At 40.8% G+C, this 23,748-nt stretch overlaps 1 protein-coding gene across 1 annotated transcript in view; it reads left to right on the top strand.

The window, feature by feature from the left end:
* Nucleotides 1-23,748, top strand: part of bs (blistered) — a 328,848-nt gene that overhangs the window by 250,268 nt on the left and 54,832 nt on the right. The window lies entirely within an intron of this gene.

The following is a 23,748-nucleotide window of genomic DNA, read 5'->3' on the forward strand; positions in this document are numbered from 1 at the left end:
ACTATTGTTTATGTTAGTTTCTGGGTCGGATCCACTGATTGTTTTAAATTCATATCCACCCATTCATTCATTCTTCATCGCATTTTTTTATTCTGGTCAGTGGATTGTTTTGGACTTTTAAATTGTCGTTGTCATAAAGTTGCAAGAATAGATGAAATTAGACCAGAAATGGTGAAATGTAGTGAAAAGGCAGGGATAACATGACTTCACAGTATAATAAGAGAATGTTAGTAAAGTACCTCGAGACCTCTCTGACAGCTCGAAACACACCACTTAGTCGAGCAGCTCGTCTCCTTGCTCCCAAGTCTATTTTTTTTTTTTGCTATTTGCTTTACGTCGCACCGACACAGATATGTCTTACGGCGACGATGGCATAGGAAAGGCCTAGGAATTGGAAGGAAGTGGCCGTGGCCTTAATTAAGGTATAGCCCCGGCATTTGCCTGCTCCCAAGTCTTCGCAGCCCAAAGTTTGCAACATTTTAGTAACACTACCCTTTTGTCGGAAATCTCCCAGAACAATTCATGCTGCTTGACTTTTAATTTTTCCAGTTCTCCTATCATGTAATCCTTGCGAGTGTCCCGTACCTTTGAACCATACTCAAACAGAAGGGCTGTCAGGACCAGATTTTCAGCCTACGTCAGGTAATATAAAAATGCTACGAGAGGAATAGACAGTTATATTTATGTTTCGTAGATCTAGAGAAGGCGTATGATACGGGTGCCGAGGGAAAATATGTTCTCTGTACTGGGGGACTGTGGAGGTGTAGATACATAAAATCAATCGAAAGCATTTATGTTGACAATTAGGTGGATGTGGGAATTTATGTTAGGAGTTCTTAGTTCAAGGTACTTACAGGGGCTGGACAAGGCTGTAATCTTTCACCTTTGTTGTTTGTAGTTTACATGGATCATCTGATGAAAGGTATGGTAGAGAGGGATTCAGTTAGGTGGAAATGCAGTCTGATATCTTGGAACTTGATAATAGGTGCGATGAGTATGGTATGAATATTAGCCTTTTCAAGACTAAGTTTTTGCCAGTAGATAAGAAATCCAGGAGAACTGAATATCAGATTGGGGATACAAAGCTGGGACAGGTAGATAATTTCAAGTATTTAGGATGTGTGTTCTCCCAGGATTGTTGTATAGTAAGTGACATTGAATCAAGGTACAGTGAAGCCAATGCAGCGACTTCGCAGTTGCGATCAACAGTATTCTGTAAGAAAGAAAGAAATGCTCCCGGACGAAAGTATCTTTACATCGGTCTGTTTTCAGGAGGACACTTGGAATGAGGAGATAAAGGCTAAGTTAAGAACGAACTTGATTGTTGAAGTTGTACGCATTAACCGGCTTCGCTCATGTGAGGCAAATGGAGGAGGATGGATTACCTAGGAGAATAATGGGCTCCGCTATGGAGGGTAAGAGAAGTAGAGGGAGACCAAGACGACGTTGGTTAGACTCAGTTTCTAATGATTTAAAGATAAGAGTTATGGAACTAGACGAGGTCCCAGAACTAGTTACAAATAGAGGATTGAGACGGAATTGAGTAAAATCACGGAGCATTACAGACTGGACGCTGAAAGGCATAGCAGTCTATAATGAAGATGCATGTATGGCATCTAGGCTGCCTGCTTGTAATTTACGGGATCTCTGTTGAGCGTACCTCTATCTATCTATCTATCTATCTATCTATCTATCTATCTATCTATCTATCTATCTATCTATCTATCGAATTGTTCATTTGAGAAAAATCGTAAGTCAAGAATTGCATCTTTTGGAAAATTGATTAAACTTCCTGGTGCCTTTCAGTTCAATGTATAAAAAAATATTACAAACCACGCTCCATATATTTTACTTCAGTACATGTATATATTAAAAATGTTTACTGTACATTTGCTTAATTTTTGTTTCATTCTCTCCGGAATTACCTGCCGGTGAATTCTCAGACATTGATAGGTCTCTAAGTGGCTTTGAGTAATCATAAAATCAACTCATTCAATGATCACTCCAATAATTGCAGGCGAAGGCTTACCCTAACCCGCAATACATTCTGTACTTAGCAGGTTGCTAAGCGACTAACACTTGCATTAATATTCTGATACAAGTGGTTTTCATCCGTAGTAATGTCATTGCATGCAGCCATGTTTGATTGCTACCTGTCAAGCCACAGAGTATACACTTCCTTTGAACACGGAAGAGTACTGCTAGATACTCTTTGATTCTCTAACCTTTCCCAGCTTCCAAATATATTCAACAGATGGCAGAGTGTTCCTAATAACTCACATGCTGTAAGAGAAAAAAGTCTACGTTCAAACAGACCCCATCATGACTTATGCCGTAGACATCGTCTAGGAACACCTATGGAAGGACGACCTAGCTACAATAGTTCTCTGCCTGGCAAAAAAAGAAAATAAAAAAAAGAAAAAAAAGAAGAAAAAAAACAGCTCCATCAAGGCAACCGTTCTATATAGAAGAACTGCTATGAAAAATACCATTGCCATTTACGACGCAATATCAAGCTTAACATCAAGAACTGGGGGATAAAAAGCGATGTTTACCAAACATCGGCATTATGGCATCAGAATGGATGAATTCTGATTACGAAATGGGGCATACCATAACGCGCTTCTTAATAAATGTTCATGAAACCATTGAAGAGGGCAGGCAAAACAATGTGCCTACGACAGGCGTATCAAGACGAGTTATCTGACCTGTTGATAACGAATGCTCTGGAGCAGCACGAGTCCTCTAGTTTGAATTAGAAAGCAATTCTCTGCTCATTAATAAGAGGAAATTGCTTTTCAAAATATTGACTTATGGTGATTCTCAGGTTAATTGATGATTTCAGGTAAGTTAGTTAATTAAATTCTCACGATCTTTGTGTCGCGTTTCTTGTTCCTAAGGAACATGCGAATACCACTTCTATTTTCAACCTAATATCTCGTGTTTTGTAGCAGATGTTTTAAGGGTTATTCATGCAAAAATCTCTTGTAAAAGAGCTGAGCATCATCTTGTAAATACGGTTGACTTTCTGTATGTCCTCCATTTAAAATATATCATGGATGGGAAGGAAACCATTATGGTAGGTCTTAATAGCTGGAAGATCAACAGATTTGTTGAAAGTGAGGCTTATAGTGAGACCCCCTTTGAAATCCCTCGCTTCAGCGATACCTTTGTGGTCAGTGAGAGAGTATGTCCAGCCGCCCCTATTAGAGGATCATACTGATCGGCCTTTTAATCAGTTGTCACAGAACAATAATTATGAGTGGATCCCGGATTTGTTTGGCAGTAATCGGTTAGAATTCAAACTATTTGGAAGTGTCGGCTAACCCGTTGTTCCTAACTATACTTAGAGTAATATAAATTCTAGGGTAATTAAATTAAAAGAACTGGTAAGGAAATTATTTGAAGCAGTGCAGAAAGATTGCATCAATATAAAAGAACTAGGGACAAAATATTTCATTGAAAATACACAAATTTGGTCATATTTTAGAACTGTTGGGTCCTATTCAAATATTTTTATGAGCATATTTCGACTAATTTTTGGTCCTGAACATTACAACCCTACTGATAACCATGTGATGATATCTGTAACTTTTAATTATAACCTAGTTGATGTGTTTGCTGCAGTGAAGATCTTTCCTTATATTAACCACGAACCTACTACGCTGGCGTAGCGGGGGAAGAAGTGATACTCCCAAAGGCGCGTCCCAGGCGGTTGGTGGGGGGATCCAAACCGGCTTGCCGGCGGACTTGAGCGAAATAAAATAGCTCTTGCGGACCAAACACACAACCCCCCTGTGGGTGGGGACTCAGACGAAGAATACATCCACGGTATCCCCTGTTTATTGTAAGAGGTGACTAAAAGCGGCGACCAAGGGATGATCGAATTAGAACCATGAAAGTACTTGTGATTTGTACCATCAAGCGGGGAAAACGATGGGTCGCCCTTGCTTGCGAGTAGTACCACAATGTTAGCTATAACATAAGATTGTGATTAGTTACAGTACCCGTGATTAGTACCACTATATGAGTGACACTGTTGGTCTGCGTTACCCTCGCGTATTAGATTACTTCTGAGTAGTACCTCAGTGTGTGGAACACGCTAGTACCGCAACTTGAGAAACACCATGGTTCTACTTTACTAGCGATAAGTACCATTATGAGGGGCCGTTGACCTGAATTTAGGACACCTTTGGGCAACAAGAATCATCGATTCGGGATTGTGCTTTGTAAGCAGTCCCTTGGTCAGTAATACTAATTTTTCAATATAGTTTCTGGGAAGGTGAGGCATTGCGGGTCGGATCCACTGACTGTTTTAAGTTCATAATCATTGTTTATCGTCATCTTTTAGAATTCTAGCCAGTGGATCGAATTTGGAATTATTTTTAACTCCCAGTATTTTGAGTTGGCCCCGCTGATTATTTTAAATTCATATTTATCCTTTCATTCTTCATCATCACGTTTTAAATTCTAGTAAGTGGATGAGTTTTGGACTTTTAAATTGCCATTGCATTTCGTACCATTAGGAGCCGATGACCTAGATGAAATGAAATGAAATGGCGTATGGCTTTTTATGCCGGGAGTGTCCGAGGACAAGTTCGGCTCGCCAGGTGCAGATCCTTTGATTTGACTCCCGTAGGCGACCTGCGCGTCATGATGAGGATGAAATGATGATGAAGACGACGCATACACCCAGCCCCCGTGCCAGCGAAATTAACCAATTAAGGTTAAAATTCCCGACTCTGCCGGGAATCGAACCCGGGACCCCTGTGGCCAAAGGCCAGCACGCTAACCATTTAGCCATGGAGCCGGACTACCTAGATGATAGGCCCCTTTAAACAATATGTTTTTTCATCTCGTTTTCCATCATACCATTGCCTGCTGTCCATCGCAAGATTGTCGAGATCTTTTTATAGTCTTCCGCAATCCTTATTACTGTGTCATTATCTGTGATTCGTTACGCTTTCTTGTATTGATAGAATAGTGATTTGATTCGACTGTTTCCAACTCCTAAGTCAAATATCTGCAAGGGGAACTGTTTTGTGCCAGTTAATTGTGCCGTTTTTGCCTCAGATCGATCCTAGACGCACTTAGTATGTTCATCGTGGTCATATCTTTTAAAGGTATGTATTTATATTCACCGATTGCAGGTGTGCTTGCTTTCTCATTGTCTCTGGTCTTGCCCTGCATGGAAACTTGTGTAGACGTTGTAGAGGGGGGGGGGGGGGAGAGTGAGCACGTGAACTAATTATTATCTGCCTGAAATCTCTAAAAGGAGTGGAGCTTATAGAACAATACTGAATATGGCTTGTATTGCCTACTACTGCTTCGAACAAAACCAGCGTTCGTCCCTCTTCACAATAAAGTGTTTAATTTATAATTTTGCACTACAAAATATTTATGTTCTTTCCAATTAACTTAACAGAGAAAGAATTGTAAACTTTTTTTTTTTTGCTAGGGGCTTTACGTCGCACCGACACGGGTAGGTCTTATGGCGACGATGTAAAACATTTTTACAGTAGAACTTTTTCTACAGTTTTTACTAAATCGTAATCATGATTAAATTCAGTTTTGCTGGAATGCTGGGTATTCATAAGTTTATTTGTTCTGTACTAATGTGTTCTAGAGTCTTTCCATTAAAAAGTGCAACCTTGGGACGTTTTTGTAAACTATCAAAACGTAGTGGCATATTTAACTATATAAAGGGTACATATTATAAATGGCCATATCTAGTGATGAACATATTTTTAAAAATCATTATTATTAAAGTTTAGATGCCTTTTTTGAGGTTTCAAAATTTAAAAAAACGAAAGTAGAATTTATAACAATATGACAGTAATAGCTGAAAATGTGAAGGACCTCCGCGAAATGCCGAGAGAATTAAACAAAAAGTGTGAAGAGTATGGAACGAGCATAAATAAAAAGAAAACCAAATTCATGATACTTGGAGGTAAAGGTGAAAAAGCGACAATCAAGATAGGGGCAAAAATTATTGAACAGATGATTAAGTTTAAGTATTTTGGAAGTGGGTGACTGAAGACCGTCACAGCTCGAATTGCCTTAGCCAAGGAGAGCTTCAGCAAGAAGAAACAAACTGTTTTGTGGCCCGCTACTCAAAGATATGAGGAAGAGACTTGCAAGGTGTTACGTATGGAGTATACCTCTGTATGGCGCTGAAACATGGACATTAAGGAAGGAAGAACAGAGAAGAATAGAGGCATTTGAGATGTGGATTTGGAGAACGATTGAAGGAGTAAGCTGGGAAGATAGAATATCAAATGAGTAAGTTCTGAAGAGAGTGGGTGAAGTGAGGACCATACTGACCGTAGTCCAAAATAGGTAGAATAGGGCATAATCTAAAGCATAATACTTTACTACGAGTAGCAATGGAAGGGAAGATAAAAGGATAAAGAAGAAGGGGAAGGAGACATCAGTTATTAGACAGCATTAGAAAAAGAAAGGAAGATTATGCACAAGTGAAGAAAAGGGCGCAAGATCGAGAGATACGGAGGTCACAGGCATGGCTGGACCTGCCGGGTGGCAGAACAACCTATGATGATGTAACAATATTAATGCTAGATATTGCCTTAAATTTCTCTCTGGTTATAAATATGATCCTAATTTGTATTTAACAATAATAATAATAATAATCGTATGGCCTCAGCTACCGTGTGCAGACATTTCAATTTGACGCCATCTGGCTGTCTGCTCGTCAATTTCGACGTCCCGTTTTACTCTAGGCCACCACTAGATGGCAGGCCGAGTAAACCGAAACTCTCTTGGGCGTCTATGGCTGAGATTTAATTAATTTTGTCGGGTAAACACCAAATGTGTCACCAGAGATCTTTTACATGCCGACATCGTACGACATGGAGTGTCGAATGGACTTTTTTCCGCCCTTCAAAAATCCGACTAGCTCTGCCGGGTTTGAACCCGCTATCTTGGGATCCGGAGGCCGACACTCTACCGCTGATCCACAATAAATAACTATTACAATGCAAGAAGGTTCAGAATAATTTTTAAGCAATCATTAAATTTTTTCACGAGTTCTAATGCTAAATGTACTCATTTAAACAAACAATTTTACTTTAATTTGTCCTTATATATACTACTATCTGATAACCATTTTGCCAATTTTGCTTAGTTATGTTTTCTCTCAACTGTGAAATACCTGTTACGTTCAAAATAGTGAAATAACAAGAAGAACCAAACCAAAACCAAACCAAACCACATGGCACTACAGCCCTTGAAGGGCCTTGGCCTACCAACCGACCGCTGCTCAGCCTGAAGGCCTGCAGATTACGAGGTGTCGTGTGGTCAGCACGACGAATCCTCTCGGCCGTTTTTCTTGGGTTTCTAGACCGGGGTCTCTATCTCACCGTCAGATAGCTCCTAAATTCTAATCACGTAGGCTGAGTGGACCTCGAACCAGCCCTCAGGTCCAGGTAAAAATCCCTGACCTGGCCGGGAATCGAACCCGAGGCCTCCGGGTAAGAGGCAGGCACGCTACCCCTACACCACGGGGCCGGCCAACAAGAAGAACAGTCCTTTTTAAAAATTATCCGTTTAGCTTTTCTAGAGTTTCTTTGGTTTGCAGTAAAATTTGCAAGTTTCTGTTAGCTGTCATCGCACAGAGTTTATTGATTTTCACCATCTACCTCAACAACTGTGTTGCATTCGTGTAACACCCGTTACAGTGTGTTTAATATTTAAAATACTGGGAAAAACTTTCAGAAAATAATAGCTCATAGTACACACGAAAGTAGGAGCTATCTTTTGCAGTTGTTGAGATTTTGATCAATTGTTATTACATTCTCCAAATTCGTCTTTTTAACTGTTCAACTGTAACACCCGTTACAATGCAACGCCTGTTTAGTAATTTTGGATAGTTAATGTGTAGCGTATATTATCTTTTTCGTTTGTAGTTTTCATCTTCATTTGTGTTCTTATTGTTATTATTTGTTTTCTTCTCCCCTTCTTATTCTTGTTTTGTTGTTTAGATGTACTTATAGTTTAAGCTTGATATATCGAGACCGAACGTATTAGCATCCAGTGACGTAATGAATTGTGTCGTTATAAACGAGTGGTGCAATTTATTTTCAGTCGAGTGAGGTGGAAAATGACAAAAAAAAAATAGAAGGAATAAATAAATACACACACACATCATCATTATAGACTGTTATGCCTTTCAGCGTTCAGTCTGCAAGCCTCTGCGAATTTTCTAAACATTGCAACAATCCTCTGTTTGCAATTAGTGCTGTGGTCTCATTTAGTTCTATACCTCTTATCTTTAAATAGTTAGAAAGCGAGTCTAACCATCGACGTCTTGGGCTCTTACTCTCCTTAGCACTGTCCATTATTCTCCTAGGTAACCTACCCTCCTCCATTCGCCTCACATGACCCCAACACCGAAGCCGGTTTATGCGCACAGCCTCATTCATAGAATTCATTTCTAACTTAGCCTTTATCTGCTCATTCCTAATACCCTCCTGCCACTGTTCCCGTATGTTAGTACCAGCAATCATTCTCGCTACTTTCATGTCTGTTACTTGTAATTTACGAATAAGATATCCTGAGTCCACCCAGCTTTCGCTCCCGTACAGCAAAGTTCTTCTGAAAACAGACCGGTGTAAAGATAGTTTCGTCCTGGAGCTGATTTCTTGGTCGCAACTGAGAGCTGACTGACTTACTGCACCTTGATTCAATCTCACTTTGTATATTACCATCCTGGGAGAACACACAACCTAAATACTTGAAATTGTTTACGTGTTCCAGCTTTTATCATCAATCTGACATTCAATTTCTTACCTACTGACATCAGTTTAGTCTTCGAAAGGCTAATTTTTTTTTACCATACTAATTGCACATATTTTCAAGTTCCAAGATATTAGACTGCAGGCTTTCGGCACAATCTACAACTAAGACCAAGTCGTCAGCATAGACCAGCCTGCTTAGTATATTTCCACCTAACTGAATCCCTCCCTGCCACTTTTTGTACCTTTCAGCACATGATCCCCGTAAACTGTGAACAACGTCAAGAATGCTCCAAAAAATTTGGCAACAGTATTGGCCCAGTGGAAAGAGTAACGACATTCAAATATCTGGGGAAAATGTCAAGAAAATGCTTTAGACAAACCTGCAATAGAAGAAAGGGTACACACGATGGAAAGAGCATATGGTATCACAAAGAATTTTTATAACAAAACGTGCCTATCTACAAATTTTAAAATAAGGCACTACAGTGGTGAAACGAGAATCATGAGAAAACTCTTAGGCCCTGTGAAAACAGAAGTATGAAAATTAAGATCTAATGATGGCATATACAGGAACAAAGAAAACAGGAACCATAAAAAAAAGGAGATTGCAATTTTTCGGACATATTTACAGAATGGATCGTTCCAGGTTAACAAAAAAGGATTTTCAAGTATGGGACAAAAAGGCAACTAGTTGGATTCTAGAAGTAAAGAGAGATTTAGAAATGTTTGACGTCATGTTAACCCAACAACCGTCCAGGCTGTTACGTGACGTATTGTTGGATGGCAATGACATTCAGATCCATGGCCTGTGCACCCCTCAAGGTACTGTTGCTAGGTAACATAGCGTCACACATTTTGTTACGTCACACTATTACATTACAGACATTTTCGGGTGACACTCCCCACCCCGCATACTCGTAAGATAAATTAATGTCAACTTAGCGAGGCACATTTTAGATTGTATAGTCGGTTGTCCCCTATCCTTTATAATGTTTATATAGGAAATCAGCCGTGCTGAGCGGCCCAGACGGTTGAGGCGCTGGCCTTCTGACCCTAACTTGGCAGGTTGGATCCTGGCTCTGTTCAGTGGTATTTGAAGGTGCTCAGATACGTCAGTCTCTTGTCGGTAGATTTCTTGGCACGTAAAAGAACTCCTGCGGGACTAAATTTCGGCACCTCGGCGTCTCGGAAGATCGTAAAATTAGTTCGTGGAACGTGAAATAAAGGGTTTTGTCTGTACATTGCTCAGAATTTAAAAATAATTGTATTTCTGTATCGGTCGTGTCCGTAGTAACAAGGAAATGCACTTTTTTTTAATTTTCCTTAATTTCTCTCTCTCAGTCTGTCTGTATGTACGAGAAAACGGCTGAAGAGAATTTAATGAAAATCAGTATGTAAAGTCGGAGAATAAGTCTCTACAATCTAGGACATAAATAATTTTATTTACGCTGAACGAAATGGTAGTTTAGGGGAAGTTCTAAAATTGAATTCTCAAATATTTGTTAATAGTGGTCCTATCGACAAATGCTACATAACTAAAGTTATATAGTATTAAATGACCGATTATTTATCTCTTACACATTTTTTTTTGCTCGTTGCTTTACGTCGCACCGACACAGATAGGTCTATAGCGACGATGGGATAAGAGAGGCCTATTATAATAGAGATGTTCATGAATTAGGATTTTTGTTGCTAACTCCATATCAGCGCTGAGTCACGAGAAAATGGGTAAACAGATGTTAAGGAAAATCGGTATGTAAAGTTGTAGAATAAGAAACTGCAATCTACGCTGTAAATAATGTTATAAGATGCCCTAATATCACAGAGTCGGAAGAAAATTGAATGTGAAGGCCTGCAATATAGAAAGCTCATAAAATTGATCAACAATAACATTACATTGACCATTGTTTGTTGTAATGTGCTTTGCGTCTTCTGCTCCAACTCGTTTCCTATGGAATAACTGCTGCGTACCGAGTATAACAGCCTGCCAGAATATTGGCGGGGAGTACTTGGGGAGTTGGATCTCTCTCTTCTTTAGCATGGCATTCCTTTCCTCTGGTTCATACATTTTCTGATACTACTGGAACGTAACACACTGTTTCATCATAGCATTCCAGCTATTCAATCGCTATTCTGAGGCGCTGATTAGAATGAACAGTGTGCACTTATAACTGAATAATGACAGAGGACTGTTCGCGGCTGTATGCGGCCTGATTATTCCAGCCCCGAAACTTTGTACTGTTAGATCGGCAGCGTAGTACTGTACGCTAAAAGTGAGAAAATGCGCGATTTTTCATTTGATCGAGTATTTTATATGATAACATTGCTTTTAATCGCGACATTGCTACTGACGTCATTGTAATAATAGAGCCCGGATTTTTATGCATTAATAGGTTAGAATGGAAATTTTCTGAAGCGAGTAGCAAGTATAGTCTACCTTCACAACGACTATGCTATGGGGTTTGCATAAACATTAGGGGTACGGCCCATCAAGACCTGTCTCTTGCTACTCTTGCTACATTATGGAAGAGCGGGTGGCCGACACTTTCTACTAACCGAATTAGTTTGCAGTCTAACCTGTTACTGCATAAAAATCCGGGCTTTAGTAATGAGTAATGACGTATGTTGACTTCAGTTGGGAAAATCACAAAGACCGTCTTTCTGAGAATTCTGTAGCAAAGCACGGGTACATCGTCTCGTTTTTAGTACCGTAAAGGAAATCGACGAAAAGGAAACGCGATCAAAGGAGAGGAAATCAAATATCTGCGATTTGCCGATGATATTGTTATATTATCTGAGTCTACAGAAGATTTGGAGAAATAATTGCTGAATTGTATGGACCCAGTCTTGGAGGAGGAGTACAAGATGAAAAATAAGTAAATCCAAAGAATGAAGTTAATTGATGCAGGAAATATTACATTAGGAAATTAAGTCTTGAAGGAAGATGATCATAATTTTTTACTTGGGTAGTAGAATAACTGACTATAATCGAAGTAAGGAGGGTATAAAATACAGATTAGTAGGAAAGTAATTTGCTCACTTTCAACATTGATGTAGGAATTAGATAGACGTTTTTTAAGACAGCGAAGCGTTGTATGGTAGTGAAACATGGACGATAACAAGCTCAGAAAGAGAGAGAATAGAAGCTTTTGAAATGTGGTGTTACAGAACAATGTTGAGGGTGGGATTGGTAGATAGAATCACGAGTTCAGACATACTGAATCGAATCGGTCAGAGGGGAACTCTTTGGCAAAATGTTACCAGAAAAAGAGAGATAATGATAGGACACATCTTAAGACAACCAGGACTTGTTTAGGTAGTTTTTGAGGGAAGTGTAGACGGTAAGAACTGTAGGGGCAGGAATAGGGAAGAATATTACAAACAGATTAGAACGGATCTACCATGTAGTAGTAACTAAGAAATGAAAAAATAACACAGGATAGGGTGGCATGGGAAGCTGCATCATCGCAGTCTTTTACAATGGGTTTAACGTCGCACCGACATAGATAGGTCTTATGGCGACGATGGGATAGGAAAGGGATAGGAGTGGGAAGGAAACGGCCGTGTCGCCTAATTAAGGTACATCCCCAGGATTTGCTTGGTGTGAAATTGGGAAACCACGGAAAACCACCTTCAGGGCTCCTGACAGTGGGGCTCGAACCCACTATCTTCCGGATGCAAGCTCACAGCTGCGCGCCCCTAACAGCACGACCAATTCGCCCGGTTCAGCGCAGTCTATGTGTAAGTATAGGTACAGATGAAGTAGGTCCGTTACTTGTTAACGTAGTGTTGTTTATTTTCTGCTTATAATGCTGTAAATGTGGAAATTAAATTGAAATCAAAGTTACAAACGAAAAAGAAGAATTTGATGGGAATTCAAAAGGAAAGAATGAATCTAAAATAAGTACAGTGTTTTCCCATGTCATAAATAAACGAATTCCGGATGTTAACAAACAGTAGGTAATTAAAAACGTCGGTAATGAGTACTTTGACGTAAGAAAGATGACAAAACAAGGAAATAACATCTCAACTTACAGAGTGTTAATTGTTTCGCAGTCAATGTCCGGCACCGAAAATAAATCCTTGCCTATAGCAAATGTGTTTTAAAAATATAGCATTAAATCGATTATGAAATCGAAGATGATATATTACATTCTTTGGATCTGAAATAATTTATTTGGAAGCTCTACCTTTTGTAACACGTAAAGAGATACATATTCAGTACACCTGAGGGAATAAAATACATTGTTTATAATTTTGTTGAATGTTTGTAGGGAAATAAACATTATTCTAGGCATTATTTCGCTCATCCCGAGGAAAAACCAAATAAATCAAGTTTTTCGTGTTTTTCTTCATTTTTTTGCAGTAACCTATTAAGGTCAATGGTCTCTATCCTTTGGCATTAACAAGATAATTCTAATAATTATAAAATATCGATGCCATATTGACAACAGTGTTGGTATTCTTCTTCTTCTTCTTCTTCTTCTTCTTCTTCTTAGTCGCAACAGTCGTATCAGATCACTGTACTATTAACATAACCGGTTTTCCGATTCTAATCACTCCATCATTTAAGTTTTAGTTTTAGGAGCGGTGGCGGGGTCTAATAGTTTCAGTAATCCGAATGAGACTAAATCTACATCATGAAAATTTCAACCACATTTTTTGTAAGTGTGGCCTTTATGGTGCTTCTCGAAGCCGTTTTGTAGCTGAACTATGTTATCTACAAGCGCCGTTCCCGACCAGCGCTGCATTGGTGTTGCAAGTTGAAAACAATTCAATTCTCATTGCTATGATGGACTTTTTGAGAATCGCGGATATTAGAATTTGACCTTGTGTTCATCGCATTGTTGCCAGTGTTTTGTTTGTTCTCTCCCTCTCCTCCCGGAAGAGTGATGCAGTATGGTGTTATGTACTTGAGAAATGTGGACGATTTGGTTTTCATTTCTTATATGTACTTTGCGCTGGTAATATTTATGTATCTGTGCCGTGAATGTTCTTTGTACATGGAAGATGACCAAATGTTGATCCAACAAAGGTCAATTAAATAAATTTAAAAAAATGGTTTTAGGAGATAGCTCTCCTCTTTTGTGTCCTGAGAAAAGCATTGGGCACTCTCTCTCTCGTCTGATTTAGTTGTCTTCCTGTTGTATGATTTCTCAGAGGTACTTTAAGCTGTCATTTCTTTCTATCATGCTATGCTCTGTCTTCGCATGATACGGGGCTGTATTGATGTTTCATATAGCCTATTTGTTTGCTTTCAAAAAATGGAAATTAGGAATCCTGCTTTAGTAAATTTATATGCTCTGTAGCTCTGTCAGTGTTTCTAGACAGGATCGCGAGGTCACATGCGAATGCAAGGCACTTGATCTTGATGCCATTTTTTATCCTCCAGTATACAGTGTGTCCCGAGAGAAAGGAGAACTACGTTAAGAGGTGATGATATTGGTCATTCTAAAGCGAAAACGTATATGAAACTTATGCTTTATTTTCAATAGTTTCTGAGATACAGACCCTATTGTGTAATTGTACCAAGATATGTTTAATTAATGGACTTGGAGGATATCCCTTTGGCTACAACGTTTGGAATGTACTTCCGTACGACCTGTGACACAGTATTTCAATCTAATTTATCCTGGACGTTGTATTCGTCTCGGATGTGATGTTGCATGGCCACCAAGATCACCGGACTTTACGCCGCTGGATTATTGTTTCCAGGGTTTGTTAAATGACGAAGTATACAGGGAAAATGTGCAAACAAGGGGGGACTTGCTTGCTCGCATTTTAAATGCTTGTGCGCACATTAAATAACAGATACATCAGCTCCGATTAGCAACACAGCATCTGTCTGCGAGAGCTGCAAAATGCATTGAACTTGGTGGGGGTATTTTTGAGAATAAGTTATAAAGGGAAATGGACAATTACACAATAATTGCAGGTAAGTTGCAAAAGGAAATTGACAATTGATAATTACATAATACGATTTTCTATGTCTACAGTACTTCTTCATCCTTTCACGGCGCTCTTCGTTTCGTCTTTCATCCGCCCAGGCAGTTGCACACTTTCTGTCTACATACACCTTCGTTATAGACTGTTATGCCATTGAGCATCTCAAATGTCTAACGCCAGAATATCTCGAAGAATTCTTGTTCTTCTTATGACTGCGAAATGTACGACTCCATGGGCAAGTCTAGTGACGGCGGATCTGGGACACTGGCTCAAGAAGAAGTAAGTCCAGGAGCTGAGTAGAAAGGTGAAGGATCTTCCGGAAAGATAGAGAAGGCGAATTGGTGCAAAGTGGTCCGCAGAGCGTAGAACTGTATTCTCCATCAAGATGAAACAGCACTGGAAATTCGGGAAGTCTGGCAAATGTTAACAGTGGTCTTTAGAGACGATATGTTATAAAAAAAGTCGTAATTTAAGTCATGTGGGTCATATTCCCCTAATATGTCTCGGGCTTGCTGTCAATACTTGATGTATTTGGCGAGCCGGACAACCTTGATAGTCCCATGTAGGAATCTAGACCAGAGGAACGACGTCCATCTGCCATCTGGAGCACTAGCCTAATGTCTTCTTCTCGCCTTTCTACATCAGTCTCGGATGCTGGTTTCATTTCGCAGAAGGGGCTTTGATATTAGCGTATTAAGATATAAAGATTACTACGTTTTGATTTAAAGACGTTTTAGACCTGGGGTCATCCGTAGCAGAATGTGTGACGGAAATGTAACCCTAGCGACCGTGCAGGCTGTGATGTAAGGTATGGGCGGATGGTCAGAGAATGTTACCTAGCAACCGTGCAGGCGGTTGTGTGAAGTATGGAAGGAGGGCCAGACAATGTTACCTAGCGACCGTGCAGGCTGTGATGTAAAGTATGGATGGACAAGCAATGTTACCTAGCAACCGTGCAGGCTGTGATGTAAAGTATGGATGGACAAGCAATGTTACCTAGCAACCGTGCAGGCTGTGATGTAAAGTATGGATGGACAAGCAATGTTACCTAGCAACCGTGCAGGCTGTGATGTAAAGTATGGATGGGCAAGCAATGTGACCTAGCAACCGTGCAGGCTGTGATGTAAAGTATGGATGGGCAAGCAATGTGACCTAGCAACCGTGCTGGCTGTGATGTAAAGTATGGATGGACAAGCAATGTGACCTAGCAACCGTGCAGGCTGTGATGTAAAGTATGGATGGACAAGCAATGTGACCTAGCAACCGTGCAGGCTGTGATGTAAAGTATGGATGGACAAGCAATGTGACCTAGCAACCGTGCAGGCTGTGATGTAAAGTATGGATGGACAAGCAATGTGACCTAGCAACCGTGCAGGCTGTGATGTAAAGTATGGATGGACAAGCAATGTGACCTAGCAACCGTGCAGGCTGTGATGTAAAGTATGGATGGACAAGCAATGTTACCTAGCAACCGTGCAGGCTGTGATGTAAGGTATGGATGGACAAGCAATGTGACCTAGCAACCGTGCAGGCTGTGATGTAAAGTATGGATGGACAAGCAATGTGACCTAGCAACCGTGCAGGCTGTGATGTAAGGTATGGATGGACAAGCAATGTTACCTAGCAACCGTGCAGGCTGTGATGTAAGGTATGGATGGACAAGCAATGTTACCTAGCAACCGTGCAGGCTGTGTCTTATGGCTGACGGTCATCTGAAGTTAGCAACCGTTGATGGATTTGCGATGACCGAGAGACATATAAGTAGCGTTATGATTTTGATGACATGTCATCTTTTAACTGGTTTACAACACACGTTGCTAACTTGTACTGATCATAGTTCCCACATTGTAGGAATACTAATTTATTAGGTCAGTTTTTGTCATTTTTAGCCATTTTGTACTTTTAGGTCATTTTCTAAAATTATACTTCGTTATTTGGTCATTTGATGCAAGTTATTAGGCTATTTTATACTTTTTGAGTCTTTTTCTTACATGGTTGAGGATTTTGAAGCATTTTAGATATTTTCAACGGCCGTAGCCGTGTTGAAACACCGGATCCCGTGAGATCGCCGAAGTTAAGCAACATTGGACGTGGTCAGAAGTTGGATGGGTTGCCACGCGCTGTTGGTGGGGGTAAGGGAATGGAGGAGCGGAAAGGAACTGACCACCCTACCGCACGTAAACTCCGGCTCAGGAACACCTCTGCGGAGGTTCGGACCTGCCTTCAGGCAGTATAACCCTTACCTTAGATATTATCTCAAGTTTAAGTAATTGTGAATACGGAGACTTGAGAATCTTCACAACGCTTTGTCAGTCTGTGGGCTAAAGAAACTTTGTTCACTACTTACATCTTGGAAAAGTCCAGGAGACACCTCCGGTTGGAGAAGGCTTGCTTTTGAACAGTCGAGTTTTACTTCTGAAGACGCTGAACGAAGTTCTCTGCGAAACGTTTAAGAATTTCCCCTTGTTTTATAATATCTATAACATAAATATATTTTATACTAACTCGATTAGTACATTGATTGTAAAATCTCATCTAAAATTTGTTATTTTTTAAAAGTTTTAAGATCATTTTACTGGATTTTGCCGTCATTTTAGACATCATTTAAAAATATTTTTAGATAATCAAAATCATGGCCCTGCATATAAGACATATTTTTACTCATATGCTCTCCATGTTTCGTAGCAACGACGTATTTCCTTATTGTATACGATAGTTAGACATCTTTTTAATTAGTGTTGTGTTAATTTCTGCAATTACGGTTCTCACAACGGAAGAGGAGTTGTTTTTCCGGTCATACGGAGTGTGGTGTCAGAAAGAGCCAAATTTGCTTCACGTTAAAGAACAGCACGAAGAGCGATTTAATAAGGAGGCACCAAATAACAGTACAGTGTTGACTGTCGTTGTCAAGTTACGTCATACGGGATCGGTGGTACGTCAACGAAAGAAGATAGCAGGGCGCCCAAGAACTGTCACCGCAGATATTAGCCCACCCCCTCCCCCAAATTTCGTATACATCGAATAGTGCGGCCCAAGAGCTGGCGGTGGGTTGACCCCCATCGTCGGTTGTCATGTGAATAGTCGTCTGTTGCTTCCCGTTCTCATTTCAGGCGAATGCTGAGACAGTTCCTATAACAGGCCACAGCCGATCCCTTCCCGCTCTTCACCCCACCTCAAATTACCTGACCAGAGAGAGGGTACCAACCCCACGGTAGGGAATGAAAACTTAAAAAGAAAGTTCTTACAGATAGAATTAAACAAGGTAACACGGTAAGATTTGTGGGTGCAACCCTTGTCCTATTTTTCTACGTTGTTCGGTATGAAATAAGATGACTAGATCGCGGATTTTTTAAGCAATAAAACGCTAGATTGTGAATTAATTTGATTATTAGGAAGTGTCGACAAGCCCGCTCCTCCATAATGTAGTAAGAGTAACATAGATTCCAGGGGTTCTTATAGACAGTACCCTTTTGTTTATGCACATTTGCTAGCATCACCGATGTGTCGTCTAGCCCGTTCTTCTATAATGTAGCGAGAGTAACATAAATTCTAGGGGTTCTGATAGACCGCGCACCACTAATGCTTATGCAAATCTCATAGCGTAACTGTTGTGCAGACTACAGTATACTGGTTACTCGCTTCAGTAAGTTTGCATTCTAACCTATTTATTATTACTGTCTAAAGATGAATCTTCGTAGCGAGAAACTCTTCAAACAAAAATAGTTGTATAGCACACCTGGGTGACTGGAGATGATCGATGATGATGATGATGACGACGGCCGCAGATCGAAGAATCACAGCAGTACATGGTGTCCTTGCCCACCATTTTGCGCAGAAGGTACCATTGGCAGTCATGAGTCTGTTTCTAGGTGGGGGTGGTAGAATAATACCCACGGTATCCCCTGCCTGTCGTAAGATGCGACTAAAAGGAGCCCCAGGGACTCTGCACTTTGGAGCGTGGGTTGGTGACCATGGGGCCGGTAGCTGAATCGTGGTATTGCTCCTACTTTTGACAGGGTCCTCACTTTCATCAATCCTATCCGACCTCTCTTGGTCAACTCTTGTTCTTTTCTGACCCCGACGTTAACAGAGGCCTAGGGAGTCTTTAATTTTCACGCTCTTCGTAGCCCTTGTCTTTCTTCCGTCGATACCTTTATACCACCACCGTGTTTACTGCATGTGAAGTACAGATGCGAATTGCTATTGCGTGATATAATTCAGGATTATCTGGGATTGTGTGTGTGTGTGTGTGTGTGTGTGTGTGTGTGTGTGTGTGTGTGTGTGTGTGTGTGTGTGTGTGTGTTTGTGTCCAATCCTTGCTGCGTTTCTCCATGGGGGTCGGGTACGCAGTGAATTGAAACTTCGTAGCGACTTTTTTACGAACGGTCTTCAACTTCACCAGAGGAATAATGAGATGAAATGAATGACATGATGTATAATCGTAGGGTGGGTGAATCCCGGTGCTGGCACACATCCTACACCTGTCAAATAACATCAAGATGTTAACAGCCGTCACTTCATATGAACACTGAGCAGAGGTCTCCATGCTTGTCGTACGCTATCTAGTGGTTGGAAATTGCATACCACCATCTCTCTTGCCAGGCCGACCAACATTCTGATAGTGATTTTTTTTTCTATCAGCGGGTTTCGAAGCGTATAACGATCATGGCCACCTAACACTGGTAACGGGAAGCAGAAATTCGCTGATAATTTGACATTATTTCGTCGACACACTTAGTTTTTAAATGTTCAAAACACCTGGGATATATCATTGTTCAGTAATACAGCATCTACGGTATTATTATATATAAAATCCGTAATTCTGTCTGTCATTCATAGCGATATTCAGAAAAGGAGGTTTCAACAACTGTAATTGGTACCAATTATAGTTTATGTCTTCTTCACCATAAAAATACAATGAACCTCTCGAGACTAAGGCTTTTGTACTTTTTTAAAAGAAAATTACGTTTCTTCGTCGCACATTCGCCATGATCACGTAGATACACATCTAGCGCTATTGGCACGATGTCGAACTGCGTACATTCTCGCTTCTGTTGCCTTCCACACATATATATATATATTATTAATTTATTTGGCTTTAGATCAGTTACAGACCAAACAGCCACCTGTATATTACAGTACGCTAGTTTGACCTTTACAATTCATTACAAGTCATTGTCACAGTGTAAAATATATATACATATAAAAGACATATATTTTGCACACCATTACATTAAAATCACATACATTTCCATAGATAATCAATCAAATTTGTAGACAAGTTGTTTTTAAATAGTTCCCAATAATAGCATACACTTTTTTGTGTTTTTGGTCGCCAGTAGTGTATTTACACAGGTTGGTAACTGTTGCTGAGCATGAAGTAGAGCTGTAATAAACACATTTTGCTTTTGGTGGTAATGAGCACATGCAAAAAAGAGATGGTTTATGTCCTGAATCGACTGGGCATCACAGGAACAGTATGGTGTGTCCACTACGTTGATGCGATAAAGGTGACTTCTAAAACTTCCGTGATTGAAGCGCGCATTCGAGATGAATCGTCGTTGAGTGTTCCATTGTGCAAACCAAGGACGTCGCGGGGGATACTGTTCAATCGTTGAGTAAAATTTACCTTTGTGGCTCTTTGTTTCCTGCCACTTCTGTGACCACTGACTATATGCGCGTTGGAACATAATCACTGTATAATCCACGAAGTTACTGGGAGTGTTCAGGACCTGTCCACTGACACATGCTTTCTTCGCTAAGTCGTCTACATATTCACAGATATATTTGAGACACTTCAACTGGTACCAGTATGGGATACAAGGAAAATGCAGTAATGACCATCAAACTTGAAATGTTCAGTGAAAAATACTTCCAGTAAAATGAATGAAACCTTTTTTTCATTCTGTGTTTATCTCTGTCGATAAGCACAGGATAGAGCCATGAAGTTTATATTGTGTGACACTGATTAACTGGTTTGATTCCCGTTCGTTGAAAATATGTTTACCATCAGAATGTTTGCCGGCACGGTCTGGAGGTGGTGTTATAACACTTCTAATCACAAGAATGCGTGCTAAGAGCCTGGTTTAGAGTCGAAACCTCTTCGCAGTTCTCATATGGCGCTGTTGATGGTGATTCGTTATGGACAGTTGTATGTAGCTTTCTCGAGAGTATGCAAATCCATAGAAGTCTTAAGTACAACTCGGTATGGTCCGTAAGGAAGTACTACACTACCTGTTTTGATTCCATTCGAATGCTGTATAACACTGTGTACGATATGTTAATAGTCCATTTAGAATTAGTTTGTAGATAGTAATTGCCACTCTCGAAGACAGGCTTCGTACTAGTAAATTAATAAATTAATAAAATTCTTATATTCCGCCTCTGTGGTGTAGTGGTTAGTGTGATTAGCTGCCACCCCCGGCTCTGCCACGAAGTTTGAAAAGTGGTACTAGGGCTGGAATGGGGTCCACTCAGCCTCGGGAGGTCAACTGAGTAGAGGTTTTCCGTGGTGTCCCACTACTCCTCCAGGCAAATGCCGGGATGGTACCTAACTTAAGGCCTCGGCCGCTTCCTTCTCTCTTCCTTGTCTGTCCCTTCCAATCTTTCCATCCCCCCACAAGGCCCCTGTTCAGCATAGCAGGTGAGGCCGCCTGGGCGAGGTACTGGTCGTTCTCCCCAGTTGTATCCCCCGACCGAATGTCTCATGCTCCGGGACACTGCGCTATGAGGTGGTAGAGGTGGAATCCCTCGCTGGGTCCGAGGGAAAAACCAACCCTGGGGAGGGTAAACAGATTAAGAAAGAAAGAAAGAAAATTCTTATAAGTAATCAATTTCATTTCGGTTCCGTATTGACTTAAATGAGAGCGGTCTTCGGTCATTGTGAAGGTCAACATCGACCCAATTTGAACTGTGCAAGGACAGAACTGGAGGAAAGAGGAAGTGAGTAATGTTTGTAACTCTTCTTCATCATCATCATCATCATCTGTTTACCCTCCAGATTCGGTTTTTCCCTCGGACTTAGCGAGGGATCCCACCTCTACCGCCTCAAGGGCAGTGTCCTGGAGCTTCAGACCCTTGGTCGGGGGATACAACTGGGGAGTATGACCAGTTCCTCGCCCAGGCGGCCTCACCTGCTATGCTGAACAGGGGCCTTGTGGAGGGATGGGAAGATTGGATGGGACAGGCAAGGAAGAGGGAAGGAAGCGGCCGTGGCCTTAAGTTAGGTACCATCCCGGCATTCGCCTGGAGGAGAAGTGGGAAACCACGGAAAACCACTTCCAGGATGGCTGAGGTGGGAATCGAACCCACCTCTACTCAGTTGACCTCCCGAGGCTGAGTGTACCCCGTTCCAGCCCTCGTACCACTTTTCAAATTTCGTGGCAGAGCCGGGAATCGAACCCGGACCTCCGGGGGTGGCAGCTAATCACGCTAACCACTACACCACAGAGGCGGACTGTGACTCTTCTTATTAACTTTTATTTCAAACCTTCATGTTTTTTCGTTCTCGCACTCGGCTTTTTTTGTTGTTTCATTTTTAGATTCTGGTTATATTTTTATTCTCCGTGAAGAAATTTACGGATCTAAATACTTCACTTCGTTCCAGCGTCACAAACAGATAGCATTTGACAGTGATCATAATTTTAAAGTGTTCCTCCAGCTAATCAGTAGTTGTGATAAACACGGTTAGATCCACACCTTTAGATTCTCCTCACAACTTGGTTTTAGTTTTTACTACTTTTTATACATGTTTTTCATCCTTGTGTTATTTTAAGCTGAAGATAACATCTAGGCTGGGCCGAAACATGTCCTAATATGCAGCATTTTAGACAGACCATTTATTAAATGGCAATACTGAAAATGTATTGAATAAATAGACTTAATGCATTTGTATTATTTTTAATTTTTACCTAGACGAACACAATTCATTAATGAACACGGACTCTCCCTTCCTCCCCTTAATTAACGCAAATTGACGCAAACACGAAGTAAACAAATACACAACTTCCTGTCCCGACTCATTATTGCATTGCCATCGGCTTTTGGAGTTTCCTTATAACTGCGTAACATTTGTTGGTGCTGTTTGAGGATCTAACCAGCCTGCAGGCTGAAGACAGACGACCCTGGATATCATAAGACAATATGTCAATTAGGGCCATGTTCAGACCATACAAGGAGTTTAGAATAATAAGAGTTAGTTAAATGATGTCATATTTTTAATGTCATCACGCGGGAGCTCACAGGATGTTTTTTTAATTAGTCGTATCTATTCTTGTAGCGAAAGGAAACGCTGTTTCTTATCTGCTCTGTAATAGTAACCTATATCCCTGCCCTTCTCCACAGTCCTGTCTTGTTCACGTTAACTGGAGTAGATCGGATACCCTTCCTGTTGAATTTTTGCGCGATAAGCACAATCGAAGGCGTGGAATATTTCATCCGTCTTATCTGACTTCCTCGCATTGAACGTAACTTGCAAAAATAGACGAATTAACGTCATTGGATTGTGTGTGTGGGTTTTTTGTTGTTGCTGCCTTGATAATAGTGCTGCGAGTCCCACGTATCTTTCGCAGCGAGCGAGTTAGTTGTGCGGTTAGGGTCGTAGCTTGCAGTAGCGGCGGAAGGTCGGGGGTGAAGCGGTGGGGTATATACGCGAAAAAAAAAAAAGAGCTGCGAAGTGGCTTTCACAAGAGCTTCTCATTTTTACTATTTTTTTTCTTCCATTTTCTTTGCTCCATTTCATTCTTTGTCCATGCGCTGATTAAATAGAAGCTGTATCATAAACTTCTTTAGTATCATCCGGTCTTGCCACTTATGGCTTGATAGATCTTCGCTTTGTTTCTTGTTGATTTTATAAACACGTCTGCATTTATTCAGAATTGTCCTCGGAAGTGGCCGTTGCTATGTTCTCGCGTTATGTCACCCATTCAGTGCGGAAAATACAATTAGCCTCCCCTCCCCAGTGCAGTGTAGAGGTAGTGTGAGCCTGCCTCTTACCCGGAGGCCCTATGTCAGGGAACTGAGGTCTGGTTCGAGGTCCACCGAGCCT

Source organism: Anabrus simplex, chromosome 13, assembly GCF_040414725.1.
Source record: "Anabrus simplex isolate iqAnaSimp1 chromosome 13, ASM4041472v1, whole genome shotgun sequence".
Lineage (NCBI taxonomy): Eukaryota > Metazoa > Arthropoda > Insecta > Orthoptera > Tettigoniidae > Anabrus > Anabrus simplex.